Below are 23,950 nucleotides of genomic sequence, written 5' to 3' on the forward strand. Positions count from 1 at the left end.
GAAATTTCCTTTGAAATTATTGTACAGATTCACATTCCAGCAGAATTTTCAAAGTAAATGGGCCCAGACAATTGTCAGAAGCTTGAATCTGACTCATAACCATGTTTCACATTTAAGGGACCCAAGACTCCAAGATTTCTGCCTTGCGTTTATGGTGAACATGAATTACAACTGAGTTGAAATAGTCTTTTTCTTGGCCTCTTGTAATATATATTCTGAATAGGAAAGGTGGAATAGGTCATTATTCAGAACAATTTACCCCTAGATGATTGATCAAAGGAATCGCCACTGAGCAATCACTCATTCTCTGCCAAGATGGGCAGCATGTGGAATATAGGTTGACAAGAAAGTCTGAAGTGACATTTGTGCCCTGCCAATGCCACCACAATCATGCAGTGATCCTTTCTCATTTTCTTACAGTGGTCATGGACACTGAGCAGAAAGAATAAATAACTTGAGAGAAATGAAAATGCTCGTTGTCAGAGTACCAAAGCTGGAACAGGATGCATAAGACAAATATTAATGCATTCATTCTGCTTGGGCAACGAAAAAAGCAATGACTCCAAAGACTTGAGTTATCCTCACAGTATTAGGAGGTTAAAGACAATGAGATCAAAGCCAAAGGTGCCGAGAAGCACACCAAAAAAGTAGATAATTTTATGACAGAAAAGACCTCATCCAAGCTAACCTTGAGTCCCCATTCTATATGAAGAACAACTTTTAGATCAGCCATCAGCTAGAAGCAAGTGTTCAAATCCCAATTGGGTAGATGGCATACTCCCTTTCTGCCATATTAGATAAATTGACTTTGACATGGTATTTGGGCCTTTGGGGAAAGACCTTAAAACCACATCTGTTTTATTTATTTTAAAGATCCCACTGGAGCTTTAAAAAGAGTAGGCATTTATCCTGAGGCAACTGGAGTAGCATGAGAGGACTCAAGGCTGATTACCATAGGCCTGTAGACACTCACATTGTAACAATGGCTGATACTGTTCACCATCCCCATCACCGGCTGCCGCTGTCTTAGCAAGCTTAAATTTTTTTTTTTTTTAAAGGCAACAAAAGCAAGCAGACAGAAAAAAGAATTGAGAGTAAGGCTTCTGTGATAAGAGAAAAGTGACCAAAATAAACCAAACCTACTATGCACATTGCTTTGTGTCTCATTTTCTGGACTGCAAAATTGTAAACCAGGCTTCACAGGAAAGAAACAAAGGAACTGTCAGAGACTCAGTGTGCCCACTACTCGTGTGGTTTTCATCTTGCCCTCACTTCCTCTGCTGAGGTACATAGTAGCCAATACATGTTTTAACCCAAGGGGAGCTCTGAGGTGCAGTGGCACTTACAGGACACAGCTAATAATGGCTATGGCTTTTCATGACATCTCTTTGGTACGCTTCAGCATGACCTTGTCAAAGTTAAAAGCTCATAAAATTCCTATTTACTTTTTATGGCATTACGATTCTGCATAACAGTGCTTAAAACAAAAACACAGTATAATTATACTGTCAATCAAGTGGCTAAGAAAGGCATTTTCCACCAGCCTCTTACCTAGCAAACTGTAAATAATTTATAAAACCAGAAGTCATGACTAAGTGGCAGTGTTCGGGGGCTAGTTAAGCACTTTTCATAGTGCCACGGTTTAAGAGAGCTGGGCACAAACACTGCTTGTTTACTTTTATCCTGTGAGTGTAAAAAATTGTCATTTGTGCTTGTTGTCTTTACGTATGGGCTCTAATAAAAATATCAAATTGTCAGTAGAAATTTGAACAGGTGTAGAGCGAGAGTAATAATGATGTTTTATTCATACGCATTTCCAGCCCATTTAACTTCATCCAACAAACAACAAAAAATATTTTCTTCATTACCTCCAATTAATGTAAATGTCAAATGTGTTGAATATATTATCACACTGATAATTTGTTGTGTTGATTGATTTCTAGAATGTTTTGGATTAAAGTAACAATTTTTCTTACTTGACTCACAATTGCATGTTGTTATCCGTCACCTCTGGATTATGTAAATAACAAATTTGTTTCCATTAGATCTAATTCTGGTAAATAAGATTCTCAAAGTGTCAGTGATTTCTGAGATTTCTACCTTCTTCATTACTTTCCATTATTTTATTAATTGTTAAGTAGAATTTATCAGCCCTGGAGAAAATGTGTATCTTCTTTATGCCAATGGCTAGATAAATTTTTGCAAGCCCTTTATATTTATAGTATTTATAAAGCATTAGCAGTATAAAATCCAAAGAATTAAATTCTAGATTCTACATCCCTTTTTGTGTTTTCAATTGTTTTCACAAGCCAAAGTCCAGTATTTGCTTCTCATAATAGCCTTTCATAATAAATAATCAAGATGTATATTATGAATCATTTCTGTAATTGGTTTCATGTTATTTTTCTTAAACTCCTCCAGCCATTATTTAATCTTCTTACCAGATACATTTAAAATGAAAAACTTATTATCAATTTTCAAAGGACATATTTAATGACATGTTCAATAGATTTCTTAGTATGATAATAGAGAAATATACTTTTTAATTTTGGTGTTGATATCTTTTATATTCACATTTAAAGTTGAAGTGAAGTGGAAAATTTAGGTTATTTTCCTCCTGATACAGGAGAAAAATCTAGTGTGTATGTATTTTTTTTTGTATCCTTTCTTTATATGGTTATTTCAATTAAACTGCATTTGTTAAGTAGTAAATTTCAAAAAGGGTTTGAGGGGCTCTGAATATATATATGTGGAGAAGGCAATGGCACCCCACTCCAGTACTCTTGCCTGGAAAATCCCATGGATGGAGGAACCTCATAGGCTACAGTCCATGGGGTCACAAAGAGTCACTTTCTGAAAATGCTAAATATTTGTAAAACACCTAGCACACTGTGTTACTTATGGAAGATAGCCAGCAGTTTATTTTTATAGATCTTTCTTTCTTTCTCTATTTTTTTCCTATCATCTAAATAAAAAGGACAGTGCATTCTGCAGAATATTATATTTTAAATAGCATATTTTTATATATGTATCTGTTATGAATGAACTGCACCTAACCCTTCAGATGGGTAGCAAATAATATTTCTCTTTTGAGAATCTCACATAATTTCTAGTATGAGCTGTAGGATTAAACTCAGTTGGTTCTTGATATTCCTCCACTTTTCCCCATGGGGTAGATATTAATACCTAAAAGATTTTGTAGACCTGTGGAGAGGCAGGAGTTTGTATAATGGTGGTGGGATTGTCAGTGCTATGAGCAAGGACTTCCCATTGCAAGCATTGTCATATGTCTGCCATTGATTGAATTTTCACATCAGTTGTCCATGATGAGTCAGCTTTCAGTTCCATCTTCAAGGAGTCCTCTGGTTCAGGTCCTTCAAAGCTGTATTAATGCTATTTTTTTTTTAAACTGCATTGGCACAGGAAGTCAACGAGGCTCTTTCAGGCCCCCTTCATCTTCATACTGCCTTATTATTTCTGTCATCTCGTTAACTCTCCTGAAATTCCACCCAGGAAGTAAGGCTCAGGTTCTCCTAATAGCAGATCCTACAAGCTTCTCAGAGGCATGCCTCTCATCTCTTTCAACATGAGGCTTGATCCACACAGCAGGGGAAGAAACCTCCCTTTCTCAGGGACCCATTTCCATTTACTCTTAGCATCCGCTAGTTCTTTCATTTCCCTCCTACCTCAGGGAAATGTAGGTCACTGTTTCATATCAAGTAGTATCCTGGATGTGTTGCTCCTGCCCTCCATTCTGGTCTTCAAAGGCCAAGGCCTAAACTCAAAGACCATGAATGGCCTTTTAGCTTTCTTCTCATGTGCTGACATGGAAAGTGACCTTCCTGGGGTCTTTCTATCTCCTGTAGCAATGATGTGAAACACCTAGCTGATGACCTGGGGAAATGGCAACATAATATAAGCAAATACTGGGGGAAACATGCGCGTCAAGCATTATCTTACTATATCAAGTTTCAAAAAGGTTCCTACAATTAGAAAAATATGAAGGAGAATTGCAAGAGTAAATAATAGAATGATGGCATTTATTGCTTGGTGGTGAGGTCGCTCAGTCGTGTCTGATTCTTTGCGACCCCGTGGACTGTAGCCTACCAGGCTCCTCCATCCATGGGACTCTCCAGGCAAGAATACTGGAGTGGGTTGCCATTTCCTTCTCCAGGGGATCTTCCTTACCCAGGGATTGAACCCAGGTCTCCCACATTGGAGGCAGACACTTTAACCTCTGAGCCACCAGGGGGCCTTGGGAGTCCATCATTCTAGCAACCATTCCTCATTTCCTCCTTGCCTCAAACTGAGAACCACAGGGTAGGAACCAGATTGGGGTCAAGACTGAGAGTAATAAGTGGGGAAGCAAGGAAACCAAAAGGAGGAAGGAACTAGAACAGTTGGACAAATGTTAATAAAAGGTAAGGGATTGAAAGAGGAATTTCTGTGCAGCAGATCAGAATTTCTGTGCAGCTCACTCAGGATGCAGACACTAGTTTTCTTGCCCAGTACATCCTGGAGATGTGGCATCAAATATCACAGTATCACAGAGACAAATATAGCAACAGTCACCACTTACTTTCCGTAAATACCACCCAATTTGCAGAATAGACTCTAAAATTCTAAGAAAGCTTCTAAGCCTCCATTAAATAAAAATAAACGTATTTAGGACCATTTAAGTGCCCACTAGCCTTCACATTTCATGTTAATATGCATATCCCAAGGCATATTTATTACAGCCTCTGTTCTCAAAGAGGCACTGTGCATTAGGCTTAAATTTAAGGAAAAGGCTATAAAAAATGGCAAAAAACCATAGCTAAGCTGGCAAAAATTCCCAGTGGGCATAGTAGCTTTCATGACTGGGAGTAGCATCAGAATTTCAGTCTAAATGCCTTTTGTCATCAGTGCGACTTATAGGAATCTGGGCAAATTTTGTGTGCCACTGACTTCGTCAATCAGGAAAGCAATGGAAACATTTAGAATCCTTATGAACAGCATTCTCAAGGCAATATTCCTCCAAGGAATTCTAGAAGCAAAGGCCAAAGTCATGACTACTAGCTAGCAGTGTAACACAACAGCATCAGATAATGAGAAGGTTTGTTTTGTAACCATATCCTATGATAGGGGAGAAACTAAGATTAACTGCATAAAAAAAAAAAAGTGACAATAAACAACAACAACAAAAACACCACATTACTCACATACATGTGTGCACATGTACATACAACAGCATCAGATAATGAGAAGGTTTGTTTTGTAACCATATCCTATGATAGGGGAGAAACTAAGATTAACTGCATAAAAAAAAAAAAAGTGACAATAAACAACAACAACAAAAACACCACATTACTCACATATATGTGTGCACATGTACATACATAAATACACTTAATAATGAGCAAGCAGTTGAGATTTAGTTCATATTCTGTGGTTCTTAAAATGGCACCTCAATAGTCCTTAATGGTACTTTATTTTATTCCTCTGGTGCATACCATTATCTTGTTGTTCATTAGTCCAGGCCAGCATATGGATTCATCCAAACAGAGAGATAATAAAAAGCGGAAACATTACTTTGCCAACAAAGGTCCATCTAGTCAAAGCTATGGTTTTTCCAGTAGTCATGTATGGATATGAGAGTTGGACTATAAAGAAAGCTGAGTGCAGAAGAATTGATGGTTTTGAACTGTGGTGTTGGAGAAGACTCTTGAGAGTCCCTTGGACTGCATGGAGATCCAACCAGTCCATCCTAAAGAGAATCAGTCCCGAATATTTATTGGAAGGACTGATGCTGACGCTGAAATTCCAGTAGTTTGGCCACCTGATGTGAAGAACTGACTCATTTGAAAAGAGCCTGATGCTGGGAAAGATTGAAGGCAGGAGGAGAAGGGGACGACAGAGGATGATATGGTTGGAGGGCATCACCGACTCGATGTACATGAGTTAGAGTAAACTCCGGGAGTTCTTGACGGACAGGGAGGCCTGGTGAGCTGCAGTCCGTGGAGTCATAAAGAGTCAGACACGACTGAGCAACTGAACTGAACTGAAATAGAGAGATGGGTTACCATACACCTACATCATATCTGTCTTCTGTATTCAGAAAATCTTTTTGTTTATAAGGACTTGCTTCCCATAAGTCTCAAAATGTCAAGGATTCTGGAGAAATAAGTAATTCTTTGTCACCCTGAAACAACAACAACCAAAAACAATTTACCATTATAAATACACAGAATAAAGAATGTCTAAGAAACGAAGAAGCAATGAATGGCTTCTAGTTATTGCCCAGGTTTGTGGAAAAGCCTAAGGTTTATTTGGAAATCGACTAGTACTTTCCGTGTTTCCTTACAGCCAATCAAATGGGAATATGCAAATGCTTAATCTATGATATGAGTAAGCTGGCCTACAGTGGAGACTTAGCATTATATAGTATTAGAGTTGAAGTGCAGTTAGAAGACACTCTGCAGCGATAAATATTATGCTCAAGGCTTTAAGCCAGCACTTCAGTAGACTCTTGAGACCCACTATAAGATTGGCAGGCCCTGGTGACTCCTCACTGGAGGGCCATTCTGCCAACTCCAGAAATATTTTAGAGCAAATCAGGAAGTTCCATTCATTTCACCTCTACTTCCAGCATAAAAATAGCCTTAGAGATTTAGAATAAGACAAAATAGCCTCTAAAAGCTAGTACTAGGTCACAACTTATTCATTAGTCCTGGGTTTATATATTCTCTGAAGGTTTATTATGAAACTTATTATAATCAAAATTTCCACTAAAGAAAATCAGATTAATTTAGAATTTTTCAGTGTGGCAACTGAAATAAAATGTATTTAAAGGTGATCAGAAATTGGATTTAATAAGAAATATGATGATAATAACCAAAGCCAGCTCTCTGAAAATTACATTTACTCATGGAAAGATTTGGAAATTATTTTTTTCCTGACTAGCATACCATGCAAAATATTTTAAGAAAAGAAATTGCATGTAAGTCTGAGAAATCAACCATGTATTAAAGAACTTCTGTTGCTTTTTAATAACATAGTACTTTACTTAATAAAGATGAAAATGCTTAATTGCATATTGATCATTAGAATTTTCTGTTTATACTTATCCATCAGTACAAAGGTATTAGCTACGCAATCTGTGCTTAGCATGCTGCTAGAGCTCGTGGTGGGGCATACGTAAAATAAATAAAAGAGTCACTTCTTTTGAATGATTTTCAATAAAGTTTAAAGGCAAGAAGTTGATTCATTGGTGGAGGGGGCTTACATACATTAGTATGTAACCTATAACAAAATAATAATTCAGATGGGAAAATAATTCAGAGAATAGATTACAATGAGCTAAAGGTCTTCAAGAAAATCAAGATTTGTGTTAATGGAAATTCAAGAATTTCATTTTTCAAAGTTAGGTGGACATTATTTAATGAAAGGAGAGCAACACAGGCCAAGCATTTTTTCAGCCATGTTTTATGGTGAATATGATAAGGAAACCCTTAATACTAATTATGCTATTATGCACCTATTAATTGCTTGCTATTAGAAGAGGACAGGCCAATGTGAAGTGGCAAAAATCTGTAACTTCATGTGATTCAACATGTAAGAAGGAATAAAAAGAAAAAAGAAAAAGCTGAGGAAATGTGTTTTAATAGACCTATTAATAAGACTTTGCATTCATTTTTTATGAAGAGGTAAAGTAAAATGCATACAGAAACCACTGTATGGTTCCCAGGGCAAACCAGGTCCTATGGACAAAACAGAATGATGACAAGCTAGTTTTAGCTATGACTCCTTGTGAGAAACATTTCCAAGAAATTGGTCTGGGTAGAGGTGAGGACTGGTAGAAACCTTCTTCAATAATAGTGTTGTTGTTCAGTCACTAAGTCATGTTCTACTCTTTGCAATCCCATGAACTGGAGCACGCTGGACTCCTCTGTCCTTCACTATCTCTTGGAGTTTGCTCAAATTCATGCCCTTTGAACTGGTGACAGTATTTAACTGTCTCATCCCCTGCTGGCTCGTTCTCCTTTGCCTTCAAACTTTCCCAGCATCAGGGTCTTTTCCAGTAAGTTGACTCTTCACATCAGGTTGCCAAAGTATTGGAGCTTCAGCTTCAGCATCAGTCCTTCCAATGAATATTCAGGGATGATCTTTAGGATTGACTTGTTACCTCTCCTTACTGTCTAAGGGTCTATAAGAGTCTTCTCCAGCATCACAATTTGAAAGCGTCAATTCTTCGGTGCTCAGCCTTCCTTCTGGTCCTACTCACATGCATACACTACTGGAAAAACCATAGCTTGGACTATATGGACCTTTGTCAGCAAAATGATATCTCTTTTTAATACAGTCTACAAAGGAGCAAGTGTCTTTTAATTTCATGGCTTCAGTCACCATCCACAGTGATTTAGGAGCCCAAGAAAATAAAATTGGTCACTGCTTCCCCTTTTTCCCCTTCTATTTGCCTTGGGTGATGGGATCAGAAGTCATGATCTTTGTATTTTTAATGTTGAGTTTTAAATCAGGTTTTTCACTTTCCTCTTTCACCCTCATTAAGAGGCTTTTCGATTCCTCTTCACTTTCTGTCATTAGAGTAGCATCATTTGCATATCTGAAGTTGTTGATATTTCTCCCAGAAATCTTGATTCCAATAATAGTATTGGTATACTATTCAACATAAGAATATAAGAATAATAGTATTGTGATCAATATTGGCATGATCAATATTAAATGATAGTATGATCCATATTAATATTTCAACATTTTGCATCTAAAATATGCTTTCAAATTAAAAAGTTGGCAGTTATTAAAGATTATTCTATGTTCAACCTGAGCTAAACAGTGTATCCATAATGTCCCATTTAATCTAATAATCTTTCCTGAGAATTGATAGTGAAGGAGTAGTAGAAATCATTTTCTGATTAAGCCTGATCTTAGTTTTAGAGTAATCAGGGTCTCCAAGACCTAAATGTATATGATTTGATTGGCATGTAGTGAGCATTAGGATGGTAGGACGGGGAGCTTATGAGGTGAAATGTTTGCTTCCAGGTACCCAGAATCTTAGATGAGAAAGGGAAGGAAGATAGAGTGGTGTGAAGTTTGTTCTGCAGCTTGGGCAGTAAGGAAAATTTTTGACCTCCATTAGAAGAGAGGCTTTCAGTAAAACAGAAAAAACTCTTTGTACATTGGTGTTCAAGAAACACAGGACAGTGGTAACTCCACTTATATCTTGTTATGATAACCTGTGGCAAGAATTAGAAGAAGTGAGGACAAAACTCACTTCAGCTATGCATATAAATCTTTCTGGAACCAAGGAGGACTTCCCTGATGGCTCAGCAGTATAGAACCCACCTGCAAATGCAAGAGACACAGGTTTGATCCATAGGTTGGGAAGATCCCCTGGAGAAGGAAATGGCCACCCACTCTAGTACTCTTGCTTGGGAAGTCCCATGGACAGAGGGGTCTAGTGGGCTACAGTCTATGGTGTCGTGAAGAGTTGGACACGACTGAAGTGACTAAATAACAATAATCATAGAAAACATCTGCTCTTTCCTGATTATGGAGGAATCAGGGATCACAGCAGAGTCTCGGTGGAGATAAAATGCCAGTATGAGACTACAGATGCTTTGGGGTGGGAAGGTGCTATGTATGTGTCCATTTGGTGCCAGACGAAATACTCCAAGTGCATTGTGGAAACAGACTTTTTAATGTATATATGAGAAATATCACCTTAGAACTCCCAGAAGTACCCATATAGGCACAAAGGGAAGAAGACATTGCAAGAGAATAAAAATTCTGTGTTATTCAGGTACAGGCAAGGATGCATAGAATTTCATCTTCATTTATTTAGAAATTAATTTCAAAATACCTGCAGTGTTTCGGAAATTATTCTGAAATTCAGAGCAAACAAAGTGAATAAGTAAGACACTGTTAATGGTTAGCATAAGGGGGGTATTAATCAATTAATAAACAGTAATATGAAGAACTCATACAACTCAATAGGTAAATAATAATAATAATCTAATTAGACAATGAACAAGGGAAGTGAAAGGACATTTTCCAAAGAACACATGCAGGCTTCCCTGGTGGCTCAGTGGTAAAGAATCTGCCTGCAATGCAGGAGACCTGGGTTTGATCCCTGGGTTGGGTAGATCCACATGAGGAGGACATGGCAACCCACTCCAGTACTCCTGCTTGGAGAATCCCAAGGACAGAGGAGCCTGGCAGGCTACAGTCCACAGGTTGCAAAGAGTCGGACACAATAGAAGCAACTAAGCAGCAGCAGCAAAGAACACATACAGATGGCCAACTGTATATGAAAAGGTACTCAGCATCACTAATCACCAAGAAAATGGAAATCAAAAATGCAGTGAGGTATCGCCTCACATCTGTTAAATAACTATCATCAAAAAGACAAGAGATAATTAGTGTTGGTGAGAATGTGAAGAAAAGGGAACACTTGTGCACTGTTGAGGAAAAGTAAATTGATGCAGCCACTACAGAAAACACTATGGAGGTTCCTGAAAATATTAAAAACAGAATTATATGATCCAACAATCTCATTAATGGGTATACATTCAAAGTCAATGAAAGGATATTAAACAGATATCTGCACTCCTACATTAATTGCAGCATTTCTCACAATAGCCAAGATATGGAAACAATCGAAGCCTGCATCAACAGATAAGTAGATAAATAAAATGTCGCATATATAAATATATGCATATAATTAATTCAGCCATGAGAAAGAAAGACATCCTACCATTTGCAACAACATGGATCTACCTTAAAGTCATTATGCTAATATGAAATCAGCCAGACAGAGGAAGACAAATACTCCATGGTATCACTTATATGTGTAATTTTAAAAAAAAAAGGCCAACTCATAGAAACAGAAACAGTCTAGAAAAATGGTTGCCTGGGACTGAGTATGGGGGAAACAGGAAGAGGATGTTAAAAGGTACAAACTTTCAGCTACAAGATAAGTGATCTGACAATCTAAGGTAAAGCATGATGACTGTAGTTGATAACATTATTGTATAACTGAAATTTGCTAAAAGAGTAGACACGAATGCTGTTATGTTAATATTTGATCATTAACAAATAGGAGATTGCTTTCATGATATAAATACATATATCACATCACTATGATGTGTATTGTATATATCTTGCAATTTTATATGTCGATTATACCACAGTAAAAATTATAGAAAAAAATCAGAGTTTCATTGCAAAATAAGGAGCCCAGAAGACAACCAAATTCCTCTGTCCATGGAATTTTCCAGGCAAGAATACTGGAGTGGATTCCCAGTCCTGTCTCCAGGTGATCTTCCTAATGCAGGGATCCAACCCATGTCTCATTTGCTTCCTGCATAGGCAGGCAGATTCTTTACCACTGAGCCACCCTACTCCCACCTCCAAAAGTGATGGAGAAAAATCAGAGTTTTCATTGTAAAATAAGAAGCTCAGAAGACAGCCTGATAAGGAACACTAGTGATGGATTTTGGGGTTGGGGGTGGGGGAAAATAATATAAACAGATCTAAAATATGAGTAAGAGTAACCTGGGTAATGCTGAGCAGGGGGCATTTCTGTTATAGAAACAGCTTTGTGTCGTGTCTAAAGGATAAAGCTGATGGTTTGAAGTAATCTGGACCTGGATTAAATGGCTGGAATGCATGAGGTCAGTAAAGAGATACTGCAGGCTATAGAATAAGGTAGATGATAGACTCAATCCAGTATTCTTGGGTTTCCCTGGTGGCTCAGCTGGTAAAGAATCCGACTGCAATGTGGCACACCTGGGTTTGATCCCTGGGTTGGGAAGATCTCCTGGAGAAGGGAAAGGCTACCCACTCCAGTATTCTGGCCTGGAGAATTCCATGGACTGGAGAATCCATGGGGTCGCAAAGAAGGGTCTTGAGTTTAAACTTGATCTTAAAGGCAATGAACGTGATTAAATGACTTCTCACTTATTAGATTTACATTTTTAAAAGATCATATGGAGTGTGGATTTAAGGGATGAATGACTGGAGGGGTGGAGACAGTGATAAACACTGGAGCTTCTTTCATTTTCTTGGACCTAGATGATTTGGGCCCCAGGTAAGATAATGACAGGAAAAGAAAAGGGAACATATTTGAGAAACACTGAAGCAGTCAACCAGAAACCACAGGACTGATAGAACGTGGGTAAATGGTAAGAGTTCAAGAACTGTACTCACAGTATTGGCCAGGTAGGTTTGCTCCCGGGGCTCAACCCTACTGGGGAAGGATGATGGGGATGTCAGAACTAGAGGCCAAACCTACAAGCCTATCTCCTTATGGATTCTTATTCACCACAGTTGCCTGGCTTTGCTCTTAGTGTTTCTCATTGCTCTTTGTCATTTTCCTTATGAGTATCTTCTCATCCCTTGGACCTCTACTTTTAGTCTAGGACTCAATCCCTGGACCTCCATTTTTTTTTCTGTCTCTATCTGCTATCAAAATAATCCACCTACTTTCATGGCTTAAATACCACCTGTAAACAGATAATTTCCCACATCTTTTTTCTACCCAAACTTGTGAACCAACTCCACACACTTATGTCCAACCACGGACTTACAATTTTACCTGGACCTCTGATGCATACTTCCAAAAGTTATCTGAGCTTTATCTAAAACTGAGCTCCTGTTCATCCCCATATGCTCATGTTATCCCATTAAAGCAGCTTTCTCTAGGTTCCAAGGCCTATCTGGTCTCTCTACTTAGCTTCTTGCTGTTTGTAGCCAATATGGCCTCTGCCTTGAGTTGGTAAGGGACTTTGCAGTAATCCAGCAGAGTGAAGTTAGTGACTAAACAAGGATGGGAGAAAAGTGGTTGGTGAATTGTGGCTGGATTTTGGATACAGTTTGAATTTACTATACACATTGCTACTTCAGAGCCTATGCATTGTTCCTTTGATTTAATGTTTTCCCTGTAGATATTCCTGGGGTTCACTCCCTCACTTTCTTACAAAGGCCTCTTTGGGCCTCTCTATATAATGTTTTACCCTACCCTAACATTTTATATTCCTTTTTCCAGTTTGTTTTTCTTTGTTATCATTAGTCATGCTTTAACATTTTATATATTGTACCTACCTAAAATATGTTAGTTGCACACCCCCCTGGAGTATAATCTCCATGAGGCAGGGATTTCTTTTTTTCTTTGTTTCTTATTCCATCTCAATTGTGTGTATAATAGTTCTTGACACATAGCAAATGTTCAATGCATATTTGTGGAATGAATAGGTGAATTAACAAATTCCAAATAATTTGGTCGATGTGCCGCACCTAGAAATAATAAACACATAGTCACTGGCAGGTGCTCATTTCCCGGGTCCTGCTGGACAATTTTGAGAGCTATCCTAAGACGTTTCATGCTGAGAAACTCTAGTGTGGCTCAGTAAAATCTAGCAACATTTAATAACATTCAGCATGTTAAAAAAATTCTGGAATAAATGTAGATCCAAAGTTAAGGAGATGCTTTTTAGATAATATAATTATACATTTTCCCCTAAACACAGGAGAATGGTTCATATATATGTTTGGAAATAAAGTGTCAAAGCTCCCAAAGCAAAGTAACTACTAAGAGAAATAAAATATTTCCAAATATCCATGAAATGATGCTATTATTTTACTTTCATGAGACACTGTTTCTTTCTCTCTAGCAATTCAATAGAGAATGTTATGAAAAAAATACTGCCCTTGATGTATGGTATAGAGATATTTTACATTCCAAGAACTTTGTTTAATGAAGCAGAGGTTTTACTGCTTACAAATGTTTAGAACTTAGACTTGGTCCAAAGAAAAATAAACCTTTCACATGATACTTCATTGAAAAACATATGGAGGAAGAAGCGAGATTTTGATATTTACTTCCTGTTATCAGAATACCTTTTCCTTTAAAAAAATGTGAAAAGATAGAATGTGTAGAAAATATTTTGATATTTTAAAATATATGATTATCTAAAAATACTAATTGCAAATTAAGTATATTTGGATTCACAAGGAAAATATATTTGAGTATTCCTTGAGTAGTTTCTCTTTTCTAGTAGTGCACAGATAATGAGTCTCTGTTGTTTTCTGTTATACTCTATCATTTTCCAGGGGTTCATAAATTATACAATACTCTGCTTAATCTTCCACACCTTCTTTTGCTTCTCTCTTCTCTGTTTACACATTCTGAGTATATGTCAGCCAATATCAGCATTTTGATTATGAACAGAATGAAACTTCTTCCAAAGCCTGTTAGCATACCAAGCAACATATTTCATAATATTTTATGGGTTTTTTTTTTTTTCTCTCTGAAAATCCATAAGTAGTATAACATTTCTTTTTGCCATTGCATGAACTTGGCATTTTTAACCAGTCTGGGATTAGCTTTTCTGTGTGTTCATGAAGCATTAAAGCTTTGCTGAACAAAACAGCTCCTTCTGACCTCTGCTAGAAAAATGGAATATCTTTAAGCATGCTCTTTTTATTAATGGGTTTTTTTCCATTTGTAATTCTTTTCCCAAATCTCTTCTCTGTGGCTCATACTGTTGGTTTTGCTTGCATGACAGTGTTGAGGAAAATTATTTGTGTCATGTAAAGTTTTTTACTTCAATAACATTTCAGCTTAAAATTAAATTATAATATATTTGGTTAATTAGCTAATTAGCTTATAAAATGCAAAATCACCAGGACCTGGTCAACTTAGAGCTAAAATGTGATCCAGATGTATGTTTCATATTCCTCTTTAATAGTAGGGAGACATTAAGATTTCTGTTAAGGCATGAAGCATTTTTAAATGGAAACAACAAATTTGTTCTCTAAATGTGAGTTAAATGCTAAAAGGAGAGATACCTGGACAGGCGAATGAGTCAACAAAATATGGTATATCCGTATGATAAAAAGGGCTTCCCTAACGTTCCAGATGGTAAAGGATCCACCTACAATTCAGGAGACCCAGATTCGATCCCTGGGTTGGGAAGATTACTGAAGAAGTGAATGACTACCCACTCCAGGATTCTTCCCTGGAGAATTCCATGGACAAGGAAGCCTGATGGGCTACAGTCCTTGGAGCCACAGAGAAGTGGAACATGACTGAGAGACTAACACTTTCACTTTACATACAATATAAAAGAACAAGCTACTAGTATATGATGCAAAATTAATGAACCTCAAAAACATCAAGCTAAGTGAAAGAAGCCAGACACAAAATAGCATGAGTCATATGAGTCCATCTCTATCATATTAAATCGCTATAAAAGACAAATCTGTGACATAGAAAGTATATTAGTGGTTACCTGGGCTGGGAAAGGATATCAAGAATAACTTTAAAAAGGATCCAGAATCTTACTAAGATGAAAATTAGGTCATGGTGGTAAATTTATTAAAAGTTTTTGAATTATACACTTAGCATATATAATTTTATGTTATGTAAATTATGGCTCAATAAGATTACTTAAAAAAACAAACAAACAAAAAACAAAGAGCCTTAGGTCTATATATTGTTAAGTACTCTCAAACCATCTTTTAAGGTCATTGTTCTTTCCTTTGGCAATAGCATCCAAAAGTGTAAACTAAAAGCTACTACCAAAAAGGATAAGCCTGTTAAAACACAGTCAATAGGAAGTAGTAGACAATTTATCCAGCTGAAAGAATGCAAAGTAATAAAAAAGAATACCAACAGTTCTCCCTGACCATTTAGTTTCAGAAACCTGTTATCCTGTTGCCTAAAAGCATGCATATTATGCTTACTTATTCTATGCCAGTAAGTAGTAGAAACAGTCCCATTAGTACTTTTTCATATTATTTCTCCAAAACCTGAGTTGAATAAATATGTATTATATCTTCAGAAACCACACTAGTCATTGCATCTCTTCTAAAATACCAGCTGAATAAATAAATGCATTTTGTACTTTCAAATAAATAGCACCAGTAAAATTTCCCTTCTGGTTTCAAATATCTTAGTGAAATTTAACAATTTCATAAAAATGTACTAGTTGAGGGAATTGTATTCAAGATTATGCACAAAGTCACATAAATATTCAAAAGCTTTTTTTTTTTTCATTTCCACAAACATGTTTCAGCACTTAGTATATGGAAGGACCTTTTTATAGAGCTATGTTTGTCATATCCATATCCTTTTTGAGTCCTATTCTGTACCTATTTTTAAGGATGAGTTTTATTCAGGAGTCATCTCTATATTTTCTGCTTAATTTCTTTGTACTTATGGAGAAACTTGACTACAACACATATAGACAACTGCCTTGCTTTGAGAATTCATTTTGAAGTTTATTCCTTTTTTTTTATTATGGATAATAGTTTAATGGTAATTCTTTATTTGTATTGATAGCCATGTATCAGATAAGGTAACTTGTGTCCAAGGAAATTGGACTTAGTACTTTGACCTCTTAGGTACTAGTCAATAATCAACAGAGATTCTCACATTCAAAATTCACCTTTTTGGTATCAGTGATTGAATTTCTTAATTAGGAAGTATTTGGTATAGCATTATTTTGGTATAGCATCCATTGTTCTAAACAGCTAGGAGCTGGGAATGGGAATGGGAGAATTTAATTCAGATGACCATTATATCTACTACTGTGGGCAAGAATCCCTTAGAAGAAATGGAGTAGTCCTCATAGTCTGAAATGCAGTTCTTGCTTGCAATCTCAAAAATAGCAGAATGATCTCTCTTTGCTTCCAAGGCAAACCATTCAATATCACAGAATCCAGTCTATGCCCCAATCTCTAATGCTGAAGAAGTTGAAGTTGAATGATTCTACAAAGACCTACAAGGCCTCCTAGAACTAACAACAAAAAAAGATGTCCTTTTCATCCTAGGGGACTGGAATGCAAAAGTAGGAAGTCAAAAGATACCTGGAATAATGTCAAGTTTGGCCTTGGAGTACAAAATGAAACAGAGTAAAGGCTAACAGAGTTTTGCCAAGAGAATGCACTGGTCATAGCAAACACTCTCCCAACAACACAAGTGATGACTGTGCAGTTGGACATCACCAAATGGTCAGTACCAAAATCAGACTGATTATATTCTTTGCAGCCAAAGATGGACAAGCTCTATGTAGTCAGCAAAAGCAAGACCTGGACTTGTCTGTGGCTCAAATCATCAGCTCTTTATTGAAATTTTCAGACTCAAACTGAAGTAAGTACAGAAAACCACTAGGCCATTCAGCTATGACCTAAATCAAATCCCTTACAATTATACAGTGGAAGTGACAAATAGATTCAAGGGAATAGATCTGGTAGACAGAGTGCCTGAAGAGCTATGGATGTAGGTTCATAACATTATATAGGAAGTGATAATCAAAACTATCCTCAAGAAAAAGAAATGCAAGAAGGCAAAGTGGTTGTCTGTGGAGGCCTTACAAATATCTATGAAAAGAAGAGAAGCTAAAGGCAAAGGAGAACAGGAAAGATATGCCCAACTGAATACAAAGTTCCAGAGAATAGCAACAAGAGATAAGAAAGGCTTCTAAGTGACCAATGCAAAGAAATAGAGGAAAACAGTAGAACGGGAAAGACTAGAGATCTCTTCAAGAAAATTAGAGATACCAAGAGAATATTACATGCAAAGATGGGCACAATAAAGGACAGAAATGGTATGGACCTAACAGAAGCAGAGGAGATTAAGAAAAGGTGGCAAGAATACACAGAAGAACTATACAAAAAACTCTTAAGAACTATGCAAAAAACTATACAAAATACCAGATAACTGAGGTGAGGTGGTCACTCACCTAGAGCCAAACATTCTGGAGTGTAAAGTCAAGTGGGCCTTAGGAAGTATCACTACAAACCAAGCTAGTGGAGGTGATGGAATTCTAGCTGAACTAGAACTATTTCAAATCTTAAAAGATGATGCTGTGAAAGTGCTGTACTCAATATGCCAGCAAATTTGGAAACCAAAGTGACTGGAAAAGGTCACTTTTCATTCCAATCCCATAGAAGTCAAAGCCATATTATGTTCATATTATTATACAATTGCACTCATTTCACACATGCCAGCTAGATTATGCTCAAAGTCCTCCAAGTTAGGCTTTAGCAGTACAGGAACCAAGAACTTTCAGATGTACAAACTGGGTTTAGAAAAGGCAGAGGAACCAGAGGTCAAATTGCCAACATAATACTAGATCACAGGAAAAGTAAGAGAATTACGAAAAAGCATATACTTCTGCTTCACTGACTACGCTAAAGCCTTTGACTGTGTGGATCACAACAAACTGTGGAATATTCTTAATAAGGTGGGAATACCAGACCACCTTACCTGCCTCCTGAGAGACCTGTATGCAGGACAAGAAGCAGCAGTTAGAACTGGACATGGAACAGCTGACTGGTTCCAAATTGGGAAAGGAGTACGTCAAGGCTGTATACTGTCTACCTGCTTAATTAACTTATATGCAGAGTATATCACGCAAAATGCCATAATGGGTGAATCACAAGCTGGAATCAAGATAGCTGGGAAAAATATCAACAATATCAGATATGTAGATGATACCACTTTAATGGCAGAAAGTGAAGAAGAACTAAAGAGCCTCTTGATGAAGGTAAAAGAGGAGAGTGAAAAAACTGGCTTAAAACTCAGCATTCAAAAAACTAAGATCATGGCATCCAGTCCTATCACTTCTTGGCAAATAGATGAGTAATATGTAGAAATAGAGTCAGATTTCATTTCCTTAAGCTCCAAAATCAATGCAGGCAGTGACTGCAACCATGAAATTAAAAGACACTTGCTCTTTGGAAGACTAGCTATGACAAACCTAGGTGATGTATTAAAAAGCTGAGACATCACTTTGCTGACAAAGGTCCGTGTAGTTAGTTTGGTTTTTCCAAAAGTCATGTATGAATGTGAGAGTTGGAGCATAAGGAAGGCTGAGCGCCAAAGAATTGACACTTTTGAACTGTGGTGCTGGAGAAGACTCTTGAGAGTCCCTTGGACAGCAAGGAGATCAAACCAGTCAGTACTAAAGGAAATTAACCCTGAATATTCATTGAAAGACCTGATGCTAAAGCTGAAGTTCCAATACTTTGGCCACCTGATGCAAAGTGCTGACTCATTGGAAAAGAACCTGATGCTGGGAAAGATTGAAGGCAAGAGAAGGGGGCAACAGAGGATGAGATGGTTGGATGGCACAACTGACTCAATGGGCATGAGTTTGAACAAACTTGGAGATAGTAAAAGACAGAGATGGCTGGTATGCTGCTGTTCATGGGGTTGCAAACATGAAGTAAGTCAGATACGACTTAGTGGCTGAACAACAACAATATATGAACTGCTTGATCATAAATGTCAAAGTCATAAAGGATTCGGTATGCATCAATAAGAATTTGACTCTAGAAAACAGATAAGCCATTTAAAATGTACCACTTCCCTGGTGGCTCAGACAGTTTCCTGCAGTGCAAGAGACCTGGGTTTGATCTCTGGGTCAGGAAAATCCCCTGCAGAAGGGAATGGCAACCTGCTCCAGTATCCTTGCCTGGTAAGTCCCATGGACAGAGGAACCTGGAGGGCTACAGTCCATGGGGTCACAAACAGTCAGACACAACTGAGTAACTAACACCCTCACCTAGCCCTAATTAATCTTTGCTGCATGGAACAATAGATTGAGTGTGATAGGGTATTTTAAATTTTCAGGGGAAGCTGAAAAGTTGAATACTCAGATGAAATTCCCCTATTGTTAAATTTGACAACTAATTCAAAAATTTTAAAATACTGTACCTGGCAAAATTTACCTGAGGACAAGTTTCCTAGCAGCCAATTCAATACCTCTGCTTTACAATACCATCTCCTTTTGTCTAAAATGTCTTCCTCTCTCCTACTTAAAAATGAAAACTAGCAAAATCCTAGTTTTCATTTTTCTATGAAATCTTCCATTTGTATTTCTGTACTCTTCCATTATAGAAATTGTGACTTTATTAAAGTAATATTTGTGTACATTCATTTCAGTCTCTCTCTAGTGGAAAATAGTTCCTCAATGTTCATGAGAGCAGGGTGTTTTCTGTTCTCATTTTATGTTCATAGCACAGTCACTGTAGATATATGACATGCAAGTGTTTGAATGAATGACTAAGTATATTAACTACTTAAATTTAAAGAGATTGATCTCATATCTTAGCTCTGCCACTAACTTGTTATACTGTTGGATACAAGTCACTTCCACTGCTCAGGGTTCAGTTTTATCATCTAGATAAAGAATACAGTTTGGATTCTTCTTGTGGTCTTCAATAATCTATTTTAATGATATGAAATAATGATAATAATATCAATAGTGAGTAATGTTCACTGAACCCTTACTGTGTACCAAGAACTGTGACAAGTGCCTTCAGAAAAGTATCTCCTTTAATTTTCACACGATGCTTGGGGCTGGTGCACTGGGATGACCCAGAGGGATGATAAGGGGAGGGATGTGGGAGGGGGTTCAGGATGGGGAACACATGAACACCTGTGGTGGATTCATGTCAATATATGGCAAAACCAATACAATATTGTAAAGTAATTAGTCTCCAATTAAAATAAATGAATTTATATTAAAAAAAGAAAAATAATCCATACAATATTATAAAATAGGTAATTTTGTCCCATTATACAGATAACAAAAGTACACTTGGAGAAGCATTTTGTTCTGTCATTAAACTACAGATGTATGATTTACTTTATTGTTGTTGGAAAATCTTTTTTTTTTTTTAGACAAGTGAAGTTTATTGGGTAATTCCTTGTTGCTTCCCTATTCTAAGTGGTTTGTGAATCATAATAACTGAAGTTCTCTTTGTTTAAGACTTTAATCATAGTCACTGAAATGGCTAGTTATTACCTGTCAGGCTCTATATAACATTACATTTCCTCTACTCCAAGTCTTTCGTGGAGCCCCACTACTCAAAGTGTGGTCCTGAGACAATCATCATTACCACCATCCAGGAGCTTGTTAGAAATGCAGAATCATTATCCCCAGCAGAGACCGACTGAAACAGAATCTGCATTTTAACAAGATCCCCAGGGGATGTCCGTGCACATTAAAATTTCAGAAGCACTGACATAGAGAAAAATTGTTCCTGGTTTATCACCATAATCCTATCAATAGGAAAACAGATAACTATGGAGTGCCTTCAAAAAGGAGGTCTCCAAAAGTGGAAAATAAGAAAATCTATAAAGAAGCATCAGTGACATGACCCTGAAGCTATGAGACTATATCTAAAGAAACTGAATACCCATTCCTGCTCGTTTCTGTTTTACATAGCAACATCCCTTGGTAAAACAATTCATTGGCCAAGTTTAGTCTGCAATTGTTATTACTTACTTTCTTTGAGAGTTGGCATGCCTGTCTTACTGGAGGTTTGCTTACTGTGCCTTCATGCCATGGAGAGTTGTGAGTCAGAATAATTGAAGTTGTATTCCTTGTATTCCCTTCAGACACTTTAATTACAAATATTACCAAGACTCAGGCTATCTATTTTAAAACCAAATCTGTGAAAGTTGTTTTTTGTTTTTGTTTTCATTTTTTCTGTAAGCACTTGTATATCCTACATCAGTTTTAAACCATGTTAGAAAAAAAAAAGCCTTCAATTGAAATCATTGTTAATAATTGCTGTTGTCAAGCTCAAATAAATACTTTCCTGAGTAATAACAAGACAAGAAAAGGTTAGGTGCCTCATTGTATTCAGTAAGTTGGAGCAACTGCTATAATATAAACTTAAAAAAAATCATTATTCTTTCAGTGAGCAAACTTTTCTGTTTCTTGTTTTGAAAATATGGTGTCTCACAAGCTGAGATGGGTAGAAAAATGGGGTATGCATCACCTCAATATTACGCATTTTCAGAAGAAACTGATTCTTCCTTTTCCTTGTCTCTTCCTGGCTAATTAGGTCTATGGAAGAGAAACATCTCTTGAATAACTCTGGTGGCTTTTAATACGTTATCAGTGTTGTAAAAGAACCTCTTTCTTCTGGTGATCATACTTCTTGCTTATTACTGAATTCCTCTTGGAAACAGTGGAAGGGAAGAGATTCATGTAAGGGAGATCAGAGTCTTAGATAAAGCAAGATTGACCTGTTTATAAATATGCATAATTATGCATTTCTATTCTTTCTGCTTTATCAATGAGAACTACTAAAAGGATATATCAAAATCATGTTACACTGAAATTAGTAAATAGCATACAGAATCAGTTGGATAAAATCTCAGCTAAGAATAGCTCTAATTCTGTGGATTCTGGTCGATGAAAATGACCAGTAAAAATTTGCTTGCAGCTGACCATTAGAAGAATATAGAACTATATTCCTTGACTACAGTCACTAGTGTGTGTGGTCAGAGTGCGGGGAAGGTTATTACTAAGATATGTGACAAGTGGGCAGGAAGATTCCAGGGCAGGACACAGCTAAAACACCAGGAAAGATGATTCAAAGCTGAACTTATTCAACATTTTCAACTGTAGTTTAGTTTGCCTGTTTTCAACATTTTCAACTACATTCAAACTGTAGTTTATTTTGCCTGTTTCTGAGAGTCATTGTGTGGTAAATGCTGGGAGAATAAGCTTTCCACTCTGATTCATTTTTTGTTTTCAGTGATTACCTGTTCTTCCAATCCAATAATAGTCTTTATTGCTAAGCTATATATGAGACGCTATTAATTTGTTTACTTTATAGCTAAATTTCCATTTTTTTCTTTCTTAGCAGTGTAGCTGTTTGAGTCATGAATTTTCAAAAATGATATTTTAAAATAAGCACTTGTTACATGCAAAAGTCTTGTTACTCAGCAAGCTCAGCTGACTTTTCTGAAACATTCTCCAGCAAATCTTCTTGATATTTGCATATTTGCTGTCTTCTGGTGATTATACCAAGCCAATTCTTCCTGAAGAAAAATATCATCCTTGTTTGTGTCTAATTTTTTTTTCTTATTCTTCATAGAATTATTCTTAAATTTTTGAAAAGTTAATGCCTTTACCAACATCTCCCTTTGGCTTAGAAGAATATAGGTGTGTATACCTATATCATGCAATCAGAAGTTTTCCTTTCTCACTATTTATCTCGTTATGTACATATATATCACATACATGTGCATAGAAATAACTACAAATATACATTTGCTTGTGTATTAACTGCTCAGTCATGTCCAACTCTTTTGTGATCCCATGGACTGTAGTCTACCAGGCTCCTCTGTTCCTGGAATTCTCCAGGCAAGAAGCCATTCCCTTCTCCAGGGGATCTTCCTGAACCAGGGATCAAACCTGGGTCTCACTACTGATTATGTCCACATAGTCCTCTTCACTTTACCCGTACATTATTTTTATAATAGAAACTGACTTTTTAAACTTGGAGTCTCATTTCCAAACCCTTTTTCCTTAGAATAGTACGCCTATTTCCAAAATTTCCCACTTCCATGATACTGCTGTTGACATTCTGTGCATTCAGTTTCTTTTTTTTCCCACACATAGACTAGAGTGAAAAGGAATTCCAAATTTTAAGAACATTTCTTGAAATCTGATGGCTGTTTTAAGAGTAGCTGCATCTAATCAACTGAGTCAACTCAGCTCTTGACAGTTTTGTTGATAGAAGCCCATCATTCATGAATTTATAGTCATAAATGTGTTTGGGCTGTTTATGTCTCATTTAAAACAAGGAAGATTATAAAATCAGGAAAAGAAGCGCAATTGCAACTCTGTTAATCTTAAATCAGACATTTCCTGTGGCCGTCCTAGAACTATTACTTACAAATAAGATGGCTGTACCTATGTGTGCATACCTGTGGAGAAGGCCAAGACAGGGAACTTGTCTTCATCTTGTCCTGTTTTATTTCCCACAAGAATGAGTTATTCATCCATCTATTCAGTAATATTTTTGCTTCCTGTTGTAGATGCACCACTGTGCTAACTTTGTAAGGAAATAACTGAAAACTACGCTCGAGCATGATAATGAAATTTGATTCAATTCAGTACATCAACTAGTATTAGAG

Source organism: Capricornis sumatraensis, chromosome 9 (assembly GCF_032405125.1).
Source record: "Capricornis sumatraensis isolate serow.1 chromosome 9, serow.2, whole genome shotgun sequence".
NCBI lineage: Eukaryota > Metazoa > Chordata > Mammalia > Artiodactyla > Bovidae > Capricornis > Capricornis sumatraensis.